At 43.4% G+C, this 18,945-nt stretch overlaps 1 protein-coding gene across 1 annotated transcript in view; it reads right to left on the bottom strand.

Annotated features, from left to right (window-relative positions):
• SFMBT1 (Scm like with four mbt domains 1) overlaps positions 1-12,614 on the bottom strand; it is a 111,602-nt gene extending 98,988 nt beyond the window's left edge. The window contains exon 1 of the mRNA XM_068981944.1: positions 12,508-12,614. The gene's annotated coding sequence lies outside the window, so the exon portion shown is untranslated. The remainder of the gene's footprint in view (positions 1-12,507) is intronic.
• Positions 12,615-18,945: the final 6,331 nt, after the last annotated feature.

Genomic DNA, 18,945 nt, shown 5'->3' with positions numbered 1-18,945 from the left:
AAAAAAAAAAAAAAGAAGTTGAAGAAAGGAATTTTGCTCACCTAGAACAATAAACAGGCACTCCAGGCAGCAAAATATGACAAAATATTGACTTCTCATAAAAAAATTCAGAACAGGCAGACTAAACTATAACACTGCCCCCAAATCTCTGGAGTTTAAAAAAACTTTTTTTCTTAGATCATTTACAAGCTTGTTGTTTATTAGCACCTCCACTCAACATACATATATTTGCTATGCATCATTCTTAGTACAGGGATGCCATGCTGATTAAAGGAACTGGCTCCTATCTTCACGGAGTTTACAACAGTAAACACAAGAACAGTGCATTAGCGCCCTGTTTGGTTTTCCCACAAGGGACAACAAGGAGAAACAGTCCTGGAGTAGGTTTTAATGTTCTCTACCTGCGACTTTAAAGCAGTCAATGATAAATTAAATTTTTTAACTTAAGAATTAAAATGAACTGAAAGTAAGATAATTTCATTAAATGATAAGCACCATGAAGAAAAGCGAACAGTAAAGAGACAGGAAAGCCAGGGGAGTGGAGGTAAGGATGTTGACGGAAGGGTTCATGACTGAGCTAACCCCTCTGATGGAAAGGAACTAAATGTAACAAATTTTGCTGTACTTGGAGGGACAGAAAAGATGCATAGCAGATTGTGGGAAAGCAGGCAGAAAAGTGGCAGAGGTGGGCAAGGAACAAATTGCAAACGGTATTACAGACCACAAGAGGAGTTTGGATTTTATTGTAATTGCTATGGAAAGCCAATGGCAGGCTCTAAATCAAGGAGTCACTAGATCAGATCTGATTAAACACCATAGCTTTTGTTTAGAATATAATGCATTTTGGAGTAGAAACAAAGCTACAAATGGTGGTGCTGCAGTTTTGCCTCTATGCCTTTCCTCAGCTGTAATTTATCTACTGTCTGCTCTGCTATGTTGTATCCAAGGTACCAATGAGGAATAACAATGTCTCTCACAGTCAGGGCTCAATCTGGTACAGACATTGAACAAGTAATTACATTTATAACACTCAAAAGAGAATATGCAGAAGGCTGAATGCCCGGGGCAAAGGGTAGTTAACCTGGCTTGGAGGCGTCCAGGAAGGAAAACTCCACAGGAAACCTGAGTCTTACAGGAAAAATAAGAAATCTCCTTAGCGTCGCCCCCTAGACACAACACTCAAACCACTGCTGGAACATGAGAAAATTTAGGGGCTGCTGAAGACTTTCTTTTAAAGAATTTATGTAGCATCATTAAGGTGGAATGGGAAAAAAAAGAGTTAACATATAAAATATGCAACTGCTACTTCACAGGTATTGCTTACACAGGATTTGTTAGGAACTTCAAAGGTACAAACTTCTAGTTGTAAGTCATGGAGATGTAATGTATAGCACAATGAAGATAGTTAATAATAATGTCTTGCACATTTGAAAGTATCTAAAAGTCATCAAAGTGTATCTAAAAGTCATAAGAAAAAAGTTTTGTAACTAGATATGGTGACAGATGTTAACTAGACATGCGATCATTTTACAATACATACAAATATCAAATCACCAGTTGTATACTTGAAACTAACATAATGCTGTATATATCAATTATACCTCAATTTTAAAAATTATTTAAAAAACCCTTCACTAGCATTTGGTTTCCCAAAACATTGAAAACACACTAGTCTAAATGTCACTTCAACAAATGGGTCTGGGGTGGGGGTGGGGGTGGGGGGGGTGGTGGGTGTGTGTGTGTGTGTGTGTGTGTGTGTGTGTGTGTGTGCGCGCGCACGCACACGCGCGCATGCGCGTATATGCATGTGTTACCCACTGTACAGTACACAGTGGGGTTAAAATCTTTTTGTGCAGCTTTTGAAGCCATTTTTATACTTCAACCAAGACAAGCTTTTATCGAAATTTTCAAACACAGAGATTTCGGAAACATTCCAAATTCTCTCTACTTAGATTCAAAAGTTATTAAAATTTTCCTGATTTGCTGTATTTTTCCATATATCTGTGCATATGTATCTACATATATATATTTCCATATATATGTGCACGCATTACACAAACATATTTTATGAGCCATTTAAAAGTGCTGAAACATCATGATACCTCACCTTTAACTCTTCAGTTTGATTCTCCCAAGAAAAAGGACATTCTTATATATAGTCACAATGTTATTATCATACCTAAAAAAAAAAAATTCCTTAATATCACCTCTTACGAAGTACACAGTTTTTAAAAATTTTAAGTACAAAAGGTTTAGTTGAGAACCTTGCAAGATCCCTGGTGGCCTAGTAATTATGGTTTTGGGTTTCCACTGCCAGGATCCAGAGTCAATCCCTGGTCGAGGAACTGAGATCCCATAAGCTGCGTGGTGCAGCCAAAAAGAAAGGAGACAGAGAAACTTACTGCAGGAATGTATTTTAACAAAATGATTAATTTATTATTACTTGTATTTTAATTATCTTTATTTTTAAAATGTAATAACGCTTTATAAAATTTCAGTTAAAAAGTCCAAATTTGATAAATTTTTAAAATATTAAAAGAATAATTATAGTAGTCAAAAAGGGCCAGAAGTATGAGATTGGTATATGCCAGACTGACATTTGAGGAGCCGTATGTTAGCGGAGGACACACTGGCCATGCGGAGAAGAGGATGTGGGGAGGACCAGGGTCTGGCCAATGCTGGAGGGAGGGCACGTGTGAGAGGGGGCTGAGCTGGGCAGGTGACCAGACAAGCTCAAGGATTCTGTGCACATTCCTGAGGAGCCTGGACTTTACCCTGCTGGCAGCAGGATAGATTTATGTGATAAAATCAAGTTTGTTTACAAAGAGCTATCTGTCCACAGTGTATCCGATGGATCAGAGAAGGGTGGAGTGGAGGGGATGGACAACCATTTGGAAGCAACAGAACACATTTTTAACTGCAAATGGCTAACGTTTTGGTTATATTATACAGGTTGAACAAACCTGCTATACAGGCAAATAAACAAAACAAAAACAGTAAGACTAAACTAAGGTTACTTGAATGTTCAGGTTGCAGAAGAGCAGCTTTAGAGAAAGGTAAGAGTCAATAAAGACTTCTGCAGAAGTTGAAAGGAACCCTTGGGCATTTCTGAGGTTTTCAGTATTTAAAGGAGCTGGCTCTTTTTACCACCTAGTTTCACTTTCCAAAGTGGCACTGCTTTTCCTTGGCAAGTTTCATCACAGCATTAATTTTAAACTTACCAGTCACAAAATAAAACCAATGAGAAAGAGGCGGGGTGCAGAACAGATAAAGCAGTTTTCGGACGAGCAGAGAACCCTCAGGCAGTCCTGAGCAGCTAACTGCAGGGAGTTCCACTTACAGAGGCTGCAGACCAGACACCAGCTCTGCCTCGGAGGAGGAAGAGGGCAGGATGGGGTGCCTAAGCGGCAGGACAGGATGCTGGCCCTTCACTCCCCTTCCACCAGAACCCCAGTCTTTCTTATTTTACATACTGGGCCTCCTGCAAAGATTTCACTTAACAAAGGGCCCCATAGGTTCTAAAAATGTTTGAAAACCAAGAAGTCAGAACAGCACATTCTTAAGTCAAGGGTTGGCAATTTTCAATAATAAGGCTCAGTTCCACAGGAAAGCTGTTGGGAGAAAAATGCTGTCAGGAGAAAAACTGGACACCATCACCAAGAAAGAAGGTGAAAAAAGAGACCTAGGCAGATGGGTCGGCTAGAGGAGTAGCTTCACGGCAGACTAAGGAATTGTTTGGGACCTCTAGATTAAAGGGCCAGCGGAACTCCAAACTGGACAGGCCCAGAGAGAGAGGATATATGGACCTGCAGCTCAGTAGAAAGGTTTAGCGGGGCACACAGGCTAGATGAAGTCTAAAGGTGGGGGGATCCCCCAAGGGAGGCGCAAACAGAGGAACAACGGAGGATCTGCAAAGGTCACAGAAGGCAAAAAGAAAAGGGTCTGCCTCAAGTTAATATACTGTGTGGAACCAGGCACTAATTGGGCCCCTTCAGGGGGAGACCCTGAATTCTGGGCGGTGTGTCCGCAGCAAAGGGGGCACAGGGTGGACTGACGGGGTGGTGCTCAAGAGAGCAGAAGCTGCAGACGGGCAAAGGAACCAGGCTACAGGGTACTGGCCCGGAAGCAAACAAAAGATCGGACAATGGGTCCAGGCCCAAAGGGGCTGGAACTCTTTGAGAGGAAAAAGAGGTCACAGTAAGGTCAAAGATGAGACAGGGAGAGTAGGGAAGCCTCTCAAAGAGCTAGTGCAAAAAGAATACCACCACAGAACCTGAGATTTCAGTAGTATAGCTGCTTTCAAAAGAGCTCCTCTCAAAGTTAATAGGAAGCCAAAATCAGGGTAAAGGTCAAGGGGTAGGCGGGGAGCAGACTGTTTTCAGAACCCTGTTGTGCCTCAAAGCCCTGGATCGGGCTGCAAAAGTCCTGGAGCCCTCAAGCATTCACTGCAAGAAGGGAGAGCCACCCTAGAAGGCAAGGCCAGAAGAGCCCCCCCAGCTCTCTGCGTCCCCTGTCACAGCTACTACTGGCAATAGAGTCATTTAAAGTTTCTCTCAGTTCACCCAGGAACCCTTAAGGAAAACCAGATGCAGGTAACGCCAAAGAGCAGATTCTGTTTCCCAGTCTGTGTGTGGTATTACTTGTATTAACAATTTCAAATGCAAATATGAACCATGACTGAGGATTAAAATCAGCTTCAAAATGGAAACAAAATGAAAGTAATGAACATCAACCCTACTAAGAAATGCTTGGGCTTCCCTGGTGGCTCAGTGGTAAAGGGTTCACCTGCCAATGCAGGAGACTCGGGTTCAATCCCTGATCCGGGAAGATCCCTCATGCTGCAGAGCAACTAACCCCACGTGCCGCAACTACTACAGCCCAATACCCTAGAGCCCACACACTGCAACTAGAGAAAAGCCTGCACAGCAACAAAGACCCAGCACAGCCAAAAATAAAAAAGCCCTTCCCTGGTGCGCCAGTCAGTAAGGAATCTGCCTATAACGCACAAGACCTGGATTCAATCCCTGGGACAGCAAGGAGAACAAACCAGTCAATCCTAAAAGAAATCAACCCTGAGTATTCATTGGAAGGACTGATGCTGAAGCTCCAATACTTTGGTCACCTGATGCCAAGAGCCGACTCATTGGAAAAGACCCTGACGCTGGGAAAGATTGAGGGCAGGAGAAGAAGGAAGCAATAGAAAATGAGATGGTTGGATGGCACTATCAACTCAATGGACATGAGCCTGAGCAAACTTCAGGAGATAGTGAAGGACAGGGAAGCCTAGGGTCTGTAGTCCGTGGGGTCGCTCAGACACGGCTGAGCAACTGAACAACAACTACATTAAGAGGTCAACGGGTTCCCCGATCTAAATGACCATGTTGTTGTTGTTTTGGTTGCTAAATTGTGCCTGACTCTTTTGCAACTGAGTGGACCGTAGCCCACAAGTTTCCTCTATGCATGGGATTTCCCAGGCAAGAATACTGGAGTGGGAAGGTTGCCATTTTCTACTCCAGGGAATCTTCATACCCAGGGATCAAACCTATGTCTCCTGTACTGGCAGGCTTCACTGAGCTATCAGGAAAGCCCATAAATGATAACAAAATACCCAAAGTTTTTCATATTTCTAGGTTTAGCTACTAGATCACCTACTGCTGCCCATTTTGCTCAATAATAAAAACAAAAAGTAATCAAAAGGAAACTACATTCATAGAAAGAACAGCTACCTATTGTTTTTTTAAAGAAAATTATGTCTCTTCTAACAGTGTAACTCTAGAAAACAACTAATCACTCTGATTTTCTTAAGAACTGAGCAGTTATTTAAAGCACCAAAAAGAAAAAAAAAATCAGACTTCGTAACATTCACTGTCACAAAAATAGTCAAAAGTACTCCTTGTCAAGAAGGAAGCTGGGGAGGAGGGGTGATGAAAAGATGTTCTAAAGTGTCCCCCCACCACCCTGGAACAAACAGTATTCAGGAAAGTCACCCCATGTTTACTAACACAGGAATCAAAAATAACAGTAAAGACATATATAGCACCAGGAACTATATTCAGTATCTTATAATAACCTATGATGGAAAAGAATCTGAAAATGAATATGTGCACACACATATAGCTGATCACTTTGCTGTACACCTGAAACTAACACAGCAAATCAACTCTACATCAATTAAAAATCGTAATAATAGCAGCAAAGAAAACAATAATATTTTATTTATTTTAATTGGAGGCTAATTATGATATTGTGGGTTTTGCCATACATTGATATAAACCAGCCACAGGTGTACATGTGTGTTAAAAAACACTTACACATGTTGGCTGTTGTTCAGTTGCTCAGTTGTTTAGCTATTCTGAAAGGGCTAACTGCTCAACTCACACTCTCTGCTCAACTTGCTTTCTCTCTATGGCTGGACATCTGTACTTCTCAAATCCAGAGGTACAGTAATACAATAAAGCTAAAACATAAAATATAGAGCATTAATTATGTGATATCATTATTATGTAAACTACTAAGCCTCTTTAAATACTCAATTAGTTTTCCATTAATACAGAAATGAGACTGAAATACTGTTAAAACCTCAACTAACCAGAACAGCTGGGGAATGAGTCACGGAATAATCATGCCTCTCAGACACTCAAAGGCTTATTTACAACTTTAAAACGCAACAACTCTTTTGGTTAACGGTTCTGGACCAAACGCTTGACTCAGACCAACACTGTGAACATCAGTGATTACACAATCAAGGGGTATACTAAGACCCACGAAGCTCTGTCCTCATCCAAGTGAAATCCAAGACTGTAGCAACCTTTACTTTACACCTTCCCTGTCATCCTATTCTGCTTCCATCCCTCTCTCGTTTCAATAACCATGTATGTCAGAACTATATCTAAGGAAAAGATATCTGGTTCTCACAGTTCTGCTGGCACCTACCAAGTTCTTCCAAAGGAGGTAACAAGCCCTCATATACAGGGTTCCAGGACCTATTTTACCTGCTGTGGAAATGGTCTTTCCTCAAAAGGAAATTCCGATACACGTACTACAACACAGATGACCCTTGGGGACGCTGCGCTACAGTGAAATAAACCACTCACAACAGGACAAATACTGTAAAATTCCACTTATATGAGATAGCCAGACGGTCAAATTCACAGAGGCAGAAGCAGAACGCTGGTTACCAGGGGCTGCAGGGAGGCAGGAATGGGGAATTATTGTCAATAGTACAGACTTTCGTTTGGGAAGATGAAAAAGTTGCCAAAATGGACGGTGGTGATCACTGCACAACACTGAATGTTCTTAATGCCACTTAATTGTACCCATTAAAATGGCAAATTTTATGTTGTGTATATTTTATCACAACTAACAAAATTAAATATTTTCAAATTAATGTAAGTTTGCTTCCTTATTAATTACTGTGTTCTAGAGATGATATATTCAGTGCATCTGTGTTATCATTGATCACCCCAAGGTTATTTTATAATGATATGAGTAAAAATAAGCCAAAGAGGCTTAAAATTATGATTCCAAAGTAACACACACTATGTTGAACATGGAAAATGCATGTTTTATAGGAACTGATCAACAAGAAAGAACACTAGCAAAAACTGAGACAAGAAAGCACTAGTCTGGGTACCGAATAAACATGAAATTAACTTGGAAAATTAGTGATAACTCACAGGTGGCCTTACCATTGAGCAAATATTACATAGCAGCCACCTCAAATAAAAACTATTCTGGAAAAATATTATACTAATTTGGAATTCAAATCGAAGAACTTGCTGGTTAACACTTTAAACTGAATTTATCAGCAGGAAAAATTCTTGAGGTATTGTAATGATTGCTAAATTTCTCAGTCCTTTCATGTTGTCATTCCAGAAACAATCAGCCTGTACTTGTAACTGCTGACAAACCACCCTCCATCTCTCATCTAAGACCCTCTCCAAATGTCATCTCAGCCCAGAACTAACTTTCCCAGACCAAGCAGGTAACTGTCAACTGCCCGACCCACCCCAAATCAGTCTAGTAATTAACCCTTCTCCAGATTAAGCAAAAAAGTCAGAAAGGAACCTACATGCAGGACATATACCATGTTAGAAATGCCACCATGCAGCATTTATCCACAGTGGTTGGCTCTGAAGTTACTCAACCATCAAACCATGAAGTCAGCAGGGACCTAATACCTTTAGGATAATATACAGACAACATTTTTTTAATGATGTCCCTGAGCGATGATCTAAAGACAAAGAGAGAGACTTCCCTGGCAGTCCAGTGGCTAAGACTCCACTCCCAATGCAGGGGGCCCGGGTTCCATCTCTGGTCGGGGAACTAGATCCCACATGCCACAATTAAGAGAATACATGCCCAAACGAAGACTCAGCCAAATAAATAAAAATAAAGATATCTATGTATATAAAATATTTTAAAAATAAAAAGAGAGCTGAATAAATTTATAAATATCCCCTTAAGTAAAAGAGACTAGAAAATAATTACAAATCTTTAGGTGCCTTTGAGCAACAGGCAAAGGTCTACAATCAAACGTGTTAAAACCTCTACAGTAAAGTCATAATTTTTCTTTTAATAACCTGCCTTCTTATCCTCTCTCCCACCTCTGTAAAGCTTAAAAATGAACTTGTAACAACCTGACCACATCCTTTCTATTTTAAATATTTTCCAATGTTTAATTGTTTGCCAATTCCATTTAAAGAAGTATAGAGTCATACCAAAATTCCACTCCCTGAAGTCTAATGGTTCAAAATCTCCCAGGTAACCAAAATCCCCAGAAAGCTTCACCCAATGTAACAACTATGTACAAAAAGAAATATTTTTTTCAATTACAAAACATTCCAGTTAGAAAACAAAGCCTATGTACAGAAATAAAAGTACTCTGCCATAGACAGCCATACCATTTACTGATTACATGTCCTTTCATTCTCACTTAAATTATTCTGAAGCATTGGGTAACAGTAAAATAATTCCAGAAAGAAAAGTCTTACGAATTTACAAGAGAGAAAAGCTTTAATAAAAAATATTTAGCATTTACAGTGTCTGCCTTACGTCTTCTGCTTTCTGGATGTATTCCTTTATTTAATGTGAACATGACATGAAGTCATAATAAAAAGGCCAATGAAGTTTGGACAATTCAGCTTTTCTACAGACTTCACAGAGTCAAAAGACAGCAGCTTCTACATCATCATTCCATAGTAAAGACCAGTCTAGTCACCACTGTGTAAGCAAAAGCACCCTAGAGAAGCAGCAAGATTATAGGTAAGAAAAGCACTTTTAAGAGAAAAATCAGAGTTTACAGAAAAATAAATAGCAAAGACGGCATTCACTTTAATGTTTTCTCATTTTGTATCTCTTTAGTTACATCGCTCAAAAATGTAACAAATTTAAGTTAAATATCTGATAGTGCAAAAGCTAAGAAATCTAAAAAGAGCCACCCAAAAAAGGAAGGAAGAAATGAGAAAAAAAGGGTGGATCAATAATAACTAAGTGATGAATTACTTTCTTTGCTAATGATGCTATGAATCTTAGGGCAGCAAATTCAGATTAGTTTTTGGCCAAGTGTCTGACTTAGTCACAGAAAAACAGAATTATTCAGCAGAATCATCTCACAAAATAAAACCTTTGAACTTTGTGGACTATGCCCTATGCATCCCTACCACAGGACTTAGTTCTCAACTTTCTACGGCCTTGCAGTAAAAAATACAGGCCTTCATGAGAACTAACAAGAATTCAGTTACAACCTCTAACTCCTCTCCTTTAGCAACAGAAATAAGAAAGGATACAAGAATATACTAAAAGGCATTTGGGAAAGATAAGCAAATTGCTGAAGGTCTTGCTTTAGTGGGAAACATAAAAAAGCCCAACTTCCTAGGTCTAACACAAAAAGCAAAAACCAAACAAAAATTAAAAACCACCTGACATAATTTTTAGTTATCTTTTGTTTTTGCTTTCACTGCTAGAGTTTTAATGATCTGACAAACCAGGGGAATATCTTGCATATATAAATCAAGTTAATTGCTGTCATTTAAAAGGTTGTTAAAGCTTTATGCCCACATTCTTTAATTCAATGAACTTTAAAAAAATCAATTTTCATTTAATTTTCTCAGCCAATTCTAGGCTTTAAGGGACTGATTCATCTACTGACACTTAAACCTGATTTGTGGGAAAAGTTCATGATTCATCCTTTAAACCTACTGTCTGCAAATATACCTGCATTCCAACAACGGGAAGTAGCAGATTGATACAGGGCCCATGTCCACAAGGACTCCCAGAACCACAGATCCAAAAGTGCACAGTATTGCCTCAACTAAAAAGAGACCTTCTGACTAAGAGGTCTCCCGGGTCAGAAATTTTAGTCATTTTAAATAGTATAAAAATGTAAAAATTGTTATAAAAAGCATGAGGATCATGGAGAAAATGACCGTGACCATAACTCCAGTTAACAGATGTGTTGTTCTTCAGTTTACTAATATTACCCCCATTCACCCAGAAAAGGGTTGTGTTGTAAAGCAAAACTCACCAGTGGTGACAGAAGTCAGTACAGTGTCACCCTGGGGGAGGGAAAGTGTTAACTGAAAAGGAGACATGTAGAAAGAGCCCTTTGGGAAGCTGAAAATGCTCTATATCTTGATCTGAGTGTAGCTACCAGTGCATATACATATGAAAAAGCCACTGAACTCTATGTACATAACTTGAGATCTTATTATAAATTAGGCCCCAATAAATAAATGAATAAATAATTTTAAAACATATTAAAATGCATTTGTAACTATCTTTCCAGACAATGTTACATAAAATCATCCAAGATACAACTCTCAAGGTATTTTTTTCTAAATGTATTTTAATAGAGATGCAGGTTGTGAGCACTTCCTTGTAGAACCTTTCAAAGTACAAACCTAAATTTTTTTAATCTTTCACTTTAGAAAGGCACGAAATTTCAGAACTGAAAGGACGCACAATGATCATCTATTCATCCACTAATTTTGCAAAGAAACGAAAACAAATCTGTAAAGAAACTTACCCAAGATAAGGCAGTAGTCAATGACAACAGCAGTAACAGAACTATTTCCTGATCTGGGGCCACTCCCGTTTCCACTAAGCCGTTACTTTTCTGACATTGTAAACAAATCTCAACTCCGAATCTACCTGTGGCCTAGAAAGATTCTACATACCTTAAAATACCAGGCCGACCGACAGGGCCCAAAGTGTACTCAAGAGTACACTCATCTTCCTTCCTCATCTCAAGACAGTCGACAAACGAACAAGTTCGTTTTCAGGCATTTTACTTGTGATGCAATCAAGTGTGACATCTTAAAAATGTGGTCCCAGAGAAGAAGGCATTGCAGGGATTGATAAAATGCATCTTATTACCTTTCCAATCTTTTTGATGGTTTCTTGGTTCTCAGGACTAAGTAGGGCTCACGAAACCTCGCTCGGGGCAGTCCACCCGCATGGCTTTGAGAGACCCGCTGGGAATATCCCCCACTAAATAAAAAGCCTTGGCAAGGGTGTCCTACCCCACTGCCGGTGTATAACAAGATGAGCAGGTGACCTGTCCTTTACGGTTCAGTTTTAGACCCCAGTGAGCAGCTGACATTTTGTGAAAAACTTAACATACATCCTTTCCGCGGGAATGTATCTCCGTTCTCACAAGGCGTTTCTGCTCCCCACAAAGCAGGCCTGCCTTCTCAGGACACTCGGCTCGCCTCTCCAGTCTCCTTTTCAGGGTCCAAAACGAGACTTTAAGAACAGAAATCGAAACGGTCAAGGACCTCTGGAGCGGCAGGTCCGCCTGGGGTCGGGCAGCGGGTTCCCGGCGAGCCCACGACCAGCTCGATCGGCGCTGGGGAGGCCCGGCGCACTCCGATACGCTGGCCCGAAGCAACCGGTTGCGGCGGCCGCTAGACGCTCAGCCATCGCGCCGCGGCCGCTTCGGCCCAGCGAAGTTCAGATCGCCGCGCGGGCGGCGCGCCCCCGGGTCCTGCTGCGGGTTCGCGCCCCGGGCCCGGAGCGAGCCCGGGGGGCGGGTCCGCGGGGGCTCGGCGGGCGGGAGCGCCGGACGCGCGGGGAGGGGCGCGCCAAGGGCCCAGCGCGCCGGGGAACTTGGGCGCCCGCGGTACCGCCGCCCGGCCACTTTCCTTTCACGCCCTGGGGTTGCCGCGCGCCGCGCGAGTCCGCCCGGGACTGCCGGCCGCCGCCGCCTCAGCGAGACACCCAGGCGCGCTCCTACCGCCCGGCCGGCCGGCGCGCGGGGCCGCGCCAGGCCGCGCGCGGGCGCCGCGCTTCCCCCCCCCCCGCCCCGCCCCCGCCCCCAACGTGCCGCCGCCGCCCGTTGGCGCCTCAGCCCGCGCGCCCGCCGCCCTCCGGCTCCCGGTGGATTTTCGTTGGCAAAGTTGCGCGGCCGCCTCGAGGGGGCCGCCGCGCGGTCCACCGCCCCGGCGCTGCCGCCGCCCCTTCAGGCCGCCGCGCGGGAAGGCCCAGCCGGCGGCCCCGCTTTTTTACCTGCCGGGAGTTTTCGCGCGCGCCCTCGCTCAATCGCTCGCTTTTCCTTTCTCGCGCTCGTTTTCTTTCTTTCTTTCCTTCTTTTCGTCCCCCCGCGCGGAAGCTTTTTCCGCTAGCGCCGCCCGCGCTCGCCCGCTCGCGCCCTCCTTCCTGCTGGGCTCCGCGGAGCGGGGCGGCCGGCAGCTCTCCCCGCCCCCCTCCACCCGCGCTCCGGCGGAGGCGGCGGCGGCGGCGGCGCTCCGCGCTCCGACTCATTCCAATATGGCACGGGCGCAGGGCGCATGCGCCCGCGCCCCCCCCCCCATTCCGCGCTCCTCCCGGCAGCCCGCGCCCCTCGCGCGGCGCGCGTGGCGCCCCCCTGCCGGGCCTCTCCGAGCTAGCTCGCTCGTCTTCCGGCTCAGCTGGGTCAGTACGGGAGACGAGGCGGCCGCGGACGGGGGTCCTCGGGGACCCGCGCCGGCAGCCGCCCCGGCCCCTCGTGCCCCCAGCCCACAACTTACAGCTGACACCTCGAGGCCGTGGCGCAGAGCTAACGGCTGCGCCCCCCAAATCCGACGGCGTTGCAGGCTGGCGCGGACTGGCCCCGACGGGAAGACGCGCCCCAGGGACCCAGCGCCCACCGAGTCCCTGCTCCGACCCACGAGGGAAGGTCTCCTGCACCTCACCTCGGGTTGAAGACGGAGTCCAGGGAACTTGGTGGCGTCCTGGTGTCGTTTTTGGCGTCCGAGGTGAAGCGCGATGCTGTCGTCCGCACGTGACAGCCTCCGGCAAGATGGCATTAGCGGAGGAACGGACAGAGCGACAACTGGATGCCAGATCGGCGCGTGTCGCCTCGGGAGAGGGCTGCGTCCGTCCGCCAGGCCCACGTCGAGGACCTTCCCGTGAGATCTGGAAAGCACCCAAGTGCCCCCTGTCTGCGAAGTCAGACCCTGGGCCCCCGGCGCACCGGGTGTCTCCCGGCTTCCGCAGGAGGCACCCTGTAAATCCTAGTTTTCCTGTCGCTCGGGGCCCCAGCGAGGGGGCACAAGACGGCTGTCGAATTCCGGCGGGAGAGCAGGGGGCTCTGGGCTGGGACAGAAGGTCGAAGGTGGCTACAAGCCGGCCCCGAAACCCGAGGTGCCCACAGGCGATTGTGTTCCCCGAGCTCGCCCCTTCCCCAGCGAGGGCAGGTGGCAGTGAGACACCCGGATCCCCACCTGCTTTGTAGAGTTCCCTGCAGAAGGGAGTCCCTGCACCACGGAAACCCTGGAGTGCCCGGATTCCCGGGCCCTGGGAGGAGGTCTCTGACAGGGCTCTGATGATTCCTGTCTTTCAGGAAGGAAGAGGCGCCCCCACAGCAAGAAGGAGGTCTGGGGTGCCAAATGCGGCTCAAGTCACTTCCCAATGATCTCAGCCACTGCGCTGGGAAATATTACCCTACTTCACAGACAGTGTTGCTCAAAGTCACGCCACTGGCTAGATTTGAATCTAGATTTTTTTTTTTTAATGCCGCTGAAGAGACAATATGACAACCAGGAAGAAATGCAAAAATAGCAAAGTAGTATCCATAATACTACTACAAAATGCAACTTTTCAAACATGAAACCTTCCGCCTATATGCAAGTCTTTACATAGTTGCAACCACACATCCTCTTTTGTGTTTGCTACCATCACTAACATTTTTGTTTTGCTCACATTCATTTTTCATGTGTGCAGTTACCGTCATCCATTCACTCTGTCTCCTAGTATTGCCTATTTTGGTCCCTGATTATTGTTTGCTAATGTATCTCTTAGTTCAGCACTTAGACAAACTCCTGGCAATTGAATAACCAGGTGGAAGGTTAAGGAACAGCAGGATTATCTTAGCCCACAGTGCCACAGAGCTTTCCAAACAGCAGCCCCACTCATTGTGCACCTGCCAAGAACAAGTGTAAAGAGTTCAATACACATTCCTAAGTATTGGATGCCATCTTTTCTACTCTATTTTAGCAGTGTCTACTGGTAGTTCAAGGTTACTTCAGTATTTCTTAGGTGACTTTAAAATGTTTTTCCATGCATTTACTACCTAAATTTCCCTTTCTGTAAATGATCTGTTCACACCCATTTGTCTTTTGGGGACTTGAACCTCTTCTAATTTTGAATAAGAATTTTTTATGTTGCAGATACTACTCTGTCATCAGTGATTCAAATATTTCCCAGTCCATTGTTCTTTTTTGTTTTATTCAATCTCCCATTCTGGTCCTTTTTTATTTTATTTTTTTAATTGCTTCAGTGCTGACAAAGTGAGCTTTCTTCCATCCATCTGATAGTCTGCATTCTGCTAGTTTTCTAAAATTTTATTTTTAATTCTTTGGTGGTTATCCATGGCAAGTTTATTTTGCTGTGTGGGAGTAAAATATGGATTTTAAGTAACCACCATCATCACCAGTTCTTCATGCAATCACCATTTATTAAATAATTCTTACCTTATGCTTTGCCTAGTAAAATCTACTTTCATGCTACGCTTTTGATTTTTGTTGGTCTATTTCTGAATTCTCCATTTCCTTTCACAGACTTTGGTTTAAGGAAATACCATGTGGAGTTAAATACTGGCTCTTTAAAATAGCTTCTCACATCTGGCAGGGCTAGAATCCCCCCTCATAGGGTCTTCTTTCATTCAGACTTGTCACTTGATATACAGAATAGTATAAATCCATACACATTCTAGGATCATCATACAGGAATTAAGAGTGCTCACTTTGGAGATAGGATCATCCAGCTTCAACACTCACCAGTCCTGTGACCTTGGCAAGTTGCTTATGATTCCCAGGCCTTAGGGTCTTGGTCTATAAAATGGGAATAAAAGTAACATATGCCTCACAAGCTAAATGATGCCTAGCACATTGTGTGTGTGTGTGTGTGTGTGTGTATAACATATGTATGTGTATATAACATATTCATATATATACTCAGTAAATATCAGCTGTTACTGATATTTGCAAAAAATTGAGATTTTGCATAGGGTTACATTAAACCTATTAATTCATTTGAACAGATCAAATATGTCTTAATAGTTTATTTTCCCAACCAGGACATGTGCTATCTTTCCATTTATCCAAATATTTTAAAACTCAGAGAAGTGAGGTCCCTCATTGACTCCAGCCTCTCTCTGCTGCTCACCTTCATGACCCCTGAAGAACAAGAAAAGCAGAGAGCCACAAGGAACAGCATTTAGGAGTCTGACTTGGGACTTCCCTGGGGGTCTGGTAGTTAAGAGTCCACCTGCCAATGCAAGGGACACAAGTTCCATCCCTGGCCTGGGAAAAGCGCACATGCCACTGCAGCAACTGAGCCCCCGCGCCACAAATGCTGAGCCTTCCGCCACTAGATAAAGTCCACAAGCAGCGACAAAGACCCAGTGCAGCCAAAAATGAATAAATGAAATTTGAAAAAAAAAAAAAAAAGCCTGGCTTGTGCAGGGCCCTGTGTAGGTGTGGGCATGTGTGCACATACAGGAAATTTTTACTCCTTGCAACATCCCCCAGCATAGGTCGTGGCATTCTCTTAAGGACAAAGAACAAAGTGGGAGCCTCCAGATCACTCAGTGAGAGGCATAGCTAGAACACAAACTAGGTGGGCCAGCTCCTCAACCCCTCTGCTGCTTGGAAATTTGGATGGTAGTTTTTCACAGAGGCAGTGCCAGAGGAGCATGGAGGAAACTGACTTCTGATCATGGCACACCACTACTTAAAAGCCTCCCAGGGCTTCCTACTGCACTTAGAAAAAGTCAAAAGACATACTTTGGCCTCTGAAACTGGCTCTGGTCATCCTACAAACTCACCAGGACTACTCACCTGTCTTGCTTGCTGCAGTTCACCTGTACCTTTCCATCCCTAAAGTATGCCAAGGCCCTTCCCACCTCAGGACCCTTGCACACTCTGTTTCCACTGCCCGGGATACTCTCCATCGCACCTCATGCACAGCCCTTCACATGGTTGGTACCATCTCATTGTTCCAATATTTTTTAAGAAGGCGGTCTCCTTAGAGAAGTCTTCCTTGCCCACTTCACCTAAAAAGGTTCTCTCTCAAAAAAAAAAAAAAAAAGGTTCTCTCTCCCCACAATTGGGGGTCAAGTTCAGATTGAGTCACTGCTTATGAGATGTACTATTTTAAATTTTAATTGAGTTTTATTTATTCATTTGTGGCGGTGTCATGTGACTTGCAGGATCCTAGTCCTCAGCCAGCAATTGATCTCAGGTCCCTAGCAGTGGAAGCATGGAGTCCTAACCACTGGACTGCCAGGGAAATTCCCCAATAATATGTCCTTTATGGGACCCTTCATCTCTCCAGGCCTCAATTTCCTCATCTCTATAAAAATGCAAATAAAGACACCTATCTTGCTGGCTTCTAAGAATCCAAGACCATAAGTTTCATAAATACTCTTTGCCAACTATAAGCACAACAGAATTTTGAGAAATAATTGGCATAGTCCAAAGCCACCTCTTCCAGGAGGCCTCCCAAGATTTTTCCACTTCCTTGTCTGTCCACCTAAGGCACTTAGCTTGCTTTTTCCCAGTCACCTACCTTGGGAAAAGCACAGGCTCCCCGACCCCATTTCCATCCTTGAGTGTCACAAGCCCAGGGACCCCTCTGTACCTCTACTACCCTCTGTTCCCAATTCATGTAGGGAAAAAAATGAATTAGCACAATGTTGTTGATTTTATATTATTGGGCCATACAGTTTCCCTAAGCGTTTTGCCTCTTGCACTTCTTATCTGCTAACAAGAGCTTAAGCGCACAGAATAGGCGACCAAGGATACTCAGTAATGCAGGGAAAACAAAGATTTATCTTTGGGATGGTGAAATGCTAAAAATTTAGTTATAGTGATGGTTGCATAATTTCATGATATACTAAAAACTACTGAACTGTAAACTTGATTTAAAAGGGTGAATTTTAGGTATGTGAGTAATGGTGGTGGTGGTTTAGTCACTAAGTCACGTTTGACCCTTGAGCCCCCTTGGACTGTAGCCTCCAGGCTCCTCTGTCCATGGGATTTCCCAGGCGAGAATATTGGAGTGGCTTGCCATTTCCTTCTCCAGGGGATCTTCCCGACCCAGGGATAGAACTCACATTTCCTGCACTGGCAGGTGGATTCTTTACCAACTGAGCCACCAGGGAAGCCCTTGTGAATAATATCTCAGTTTAAAAGTTGAATGATAAAAGTTTGCAGTGACTGGTACCAAGGACAAAAGGTGCTTTCCTTGACCTGCACAATGAGGCTTTTTGCAATATTCTTTTCCTGGGGAGAGTATAATATGCATACAATAAAACGCACCCGTTTTATAAGTGTGTAGTCTCTGAGTATTGATAGAGGTAACCACCACCACAATCAAGATACATAGAGTTCCATCACTCAGAAAGTTCCTCTGTCCTCTTCCACTGATTCCCCTGCCCACAGGCAACTGCTGATCTGATTTCTGTCTCCATAGTTAGTGTTGTCTGTTTCTTAAAAAATTTCATCATAGAGAAACACCCCCTTTTGTGTCTGTTTTTGAGATTCATCGTGTTGTTATATGTATCAGAAGATTATTCCTTTTTTCCTTTGATGGTCAGCTGCTCCTTTATTTCAGGTTAAATAACATTATTTTAATAACACAGAATGCCCAAGGAATGAAGATTCAGCACCTCTGTTCTACTGGTCTTCAAAAACATCTTATCTGCATCAGTGAAGTTTTGAGCATACACCCTCCATTATGTTTATGTTTAAATTATTATTTTGTACATACATTGTAGTCTATCTAGTAAAATATGACTTGCATTATAAACATATACAATACATAAAGATTTTTAAAGGAAGAAGTAATGATAAGATAAATACCACTTTAAAATACTTTTCAGAGACTTCTGTGGCAGTCCAGTGATTAAGACTCAGCACTTCCACTGCAGGGGACACAGATCTGGCCCCTGGTCAGGGAACTAAGATCCCGCATGCTGTGTAGCCAAATAAAGAAATCAGTTAATTTTAAAAGCACCATCTATCTTTTTTTAAAAAAAGTAAAATAATAATTAAAAACATTAAATAATTTTCATTTTATCAATGGAGTATCATCACTTTGGTCCTCACAAAATAGTATTAAATTATTATTTTAATGATATTAGAGAAATATATCATATTAAAAATAATAGTATTGTTTCAAAAAGGAGTGAGATTAAGAATGCTCCTTTTTTTACATTGATGAAGTATAACTACAGTAAACTATGTATTTAATAATTCAATTAGTTTTGACATGAATATATGTAGAAATCATGACAACCAAGAAAACAAATATTCTCATCACCCACAGAAGTTTCTTCACATCTCTTTGCAATCCAGCCCTCCCTCTGCCCATATCTCCAGGCAGCCACTGATGTGTATTTGTTGCTACAGGTTAGATTGCATTTTCTAGAATTTTATATAAACGGAATTATATAGTTGGTAG

The sequence above is a fragment of the Capricornis sumatraensis genome, chromosome 10, assembly GCF_032405125.1.
Source record: "Capricornis sumatraensis isolate serow.1 chromosome 10, serow.2, whole genome shotgun sequence".
Classification (NCBI taxonomy): domain Eukaryota; kingdom Metazoa; phylum Chordata; class Mammalia; order Artiodactyla; family Bovidae; genus Capricornis; species Capricornis sumatraensis.
Note: the sequence above shows the minus strand (reverse complement) of the source record. Positions and strands in the feature narration are given on the sequence as shown.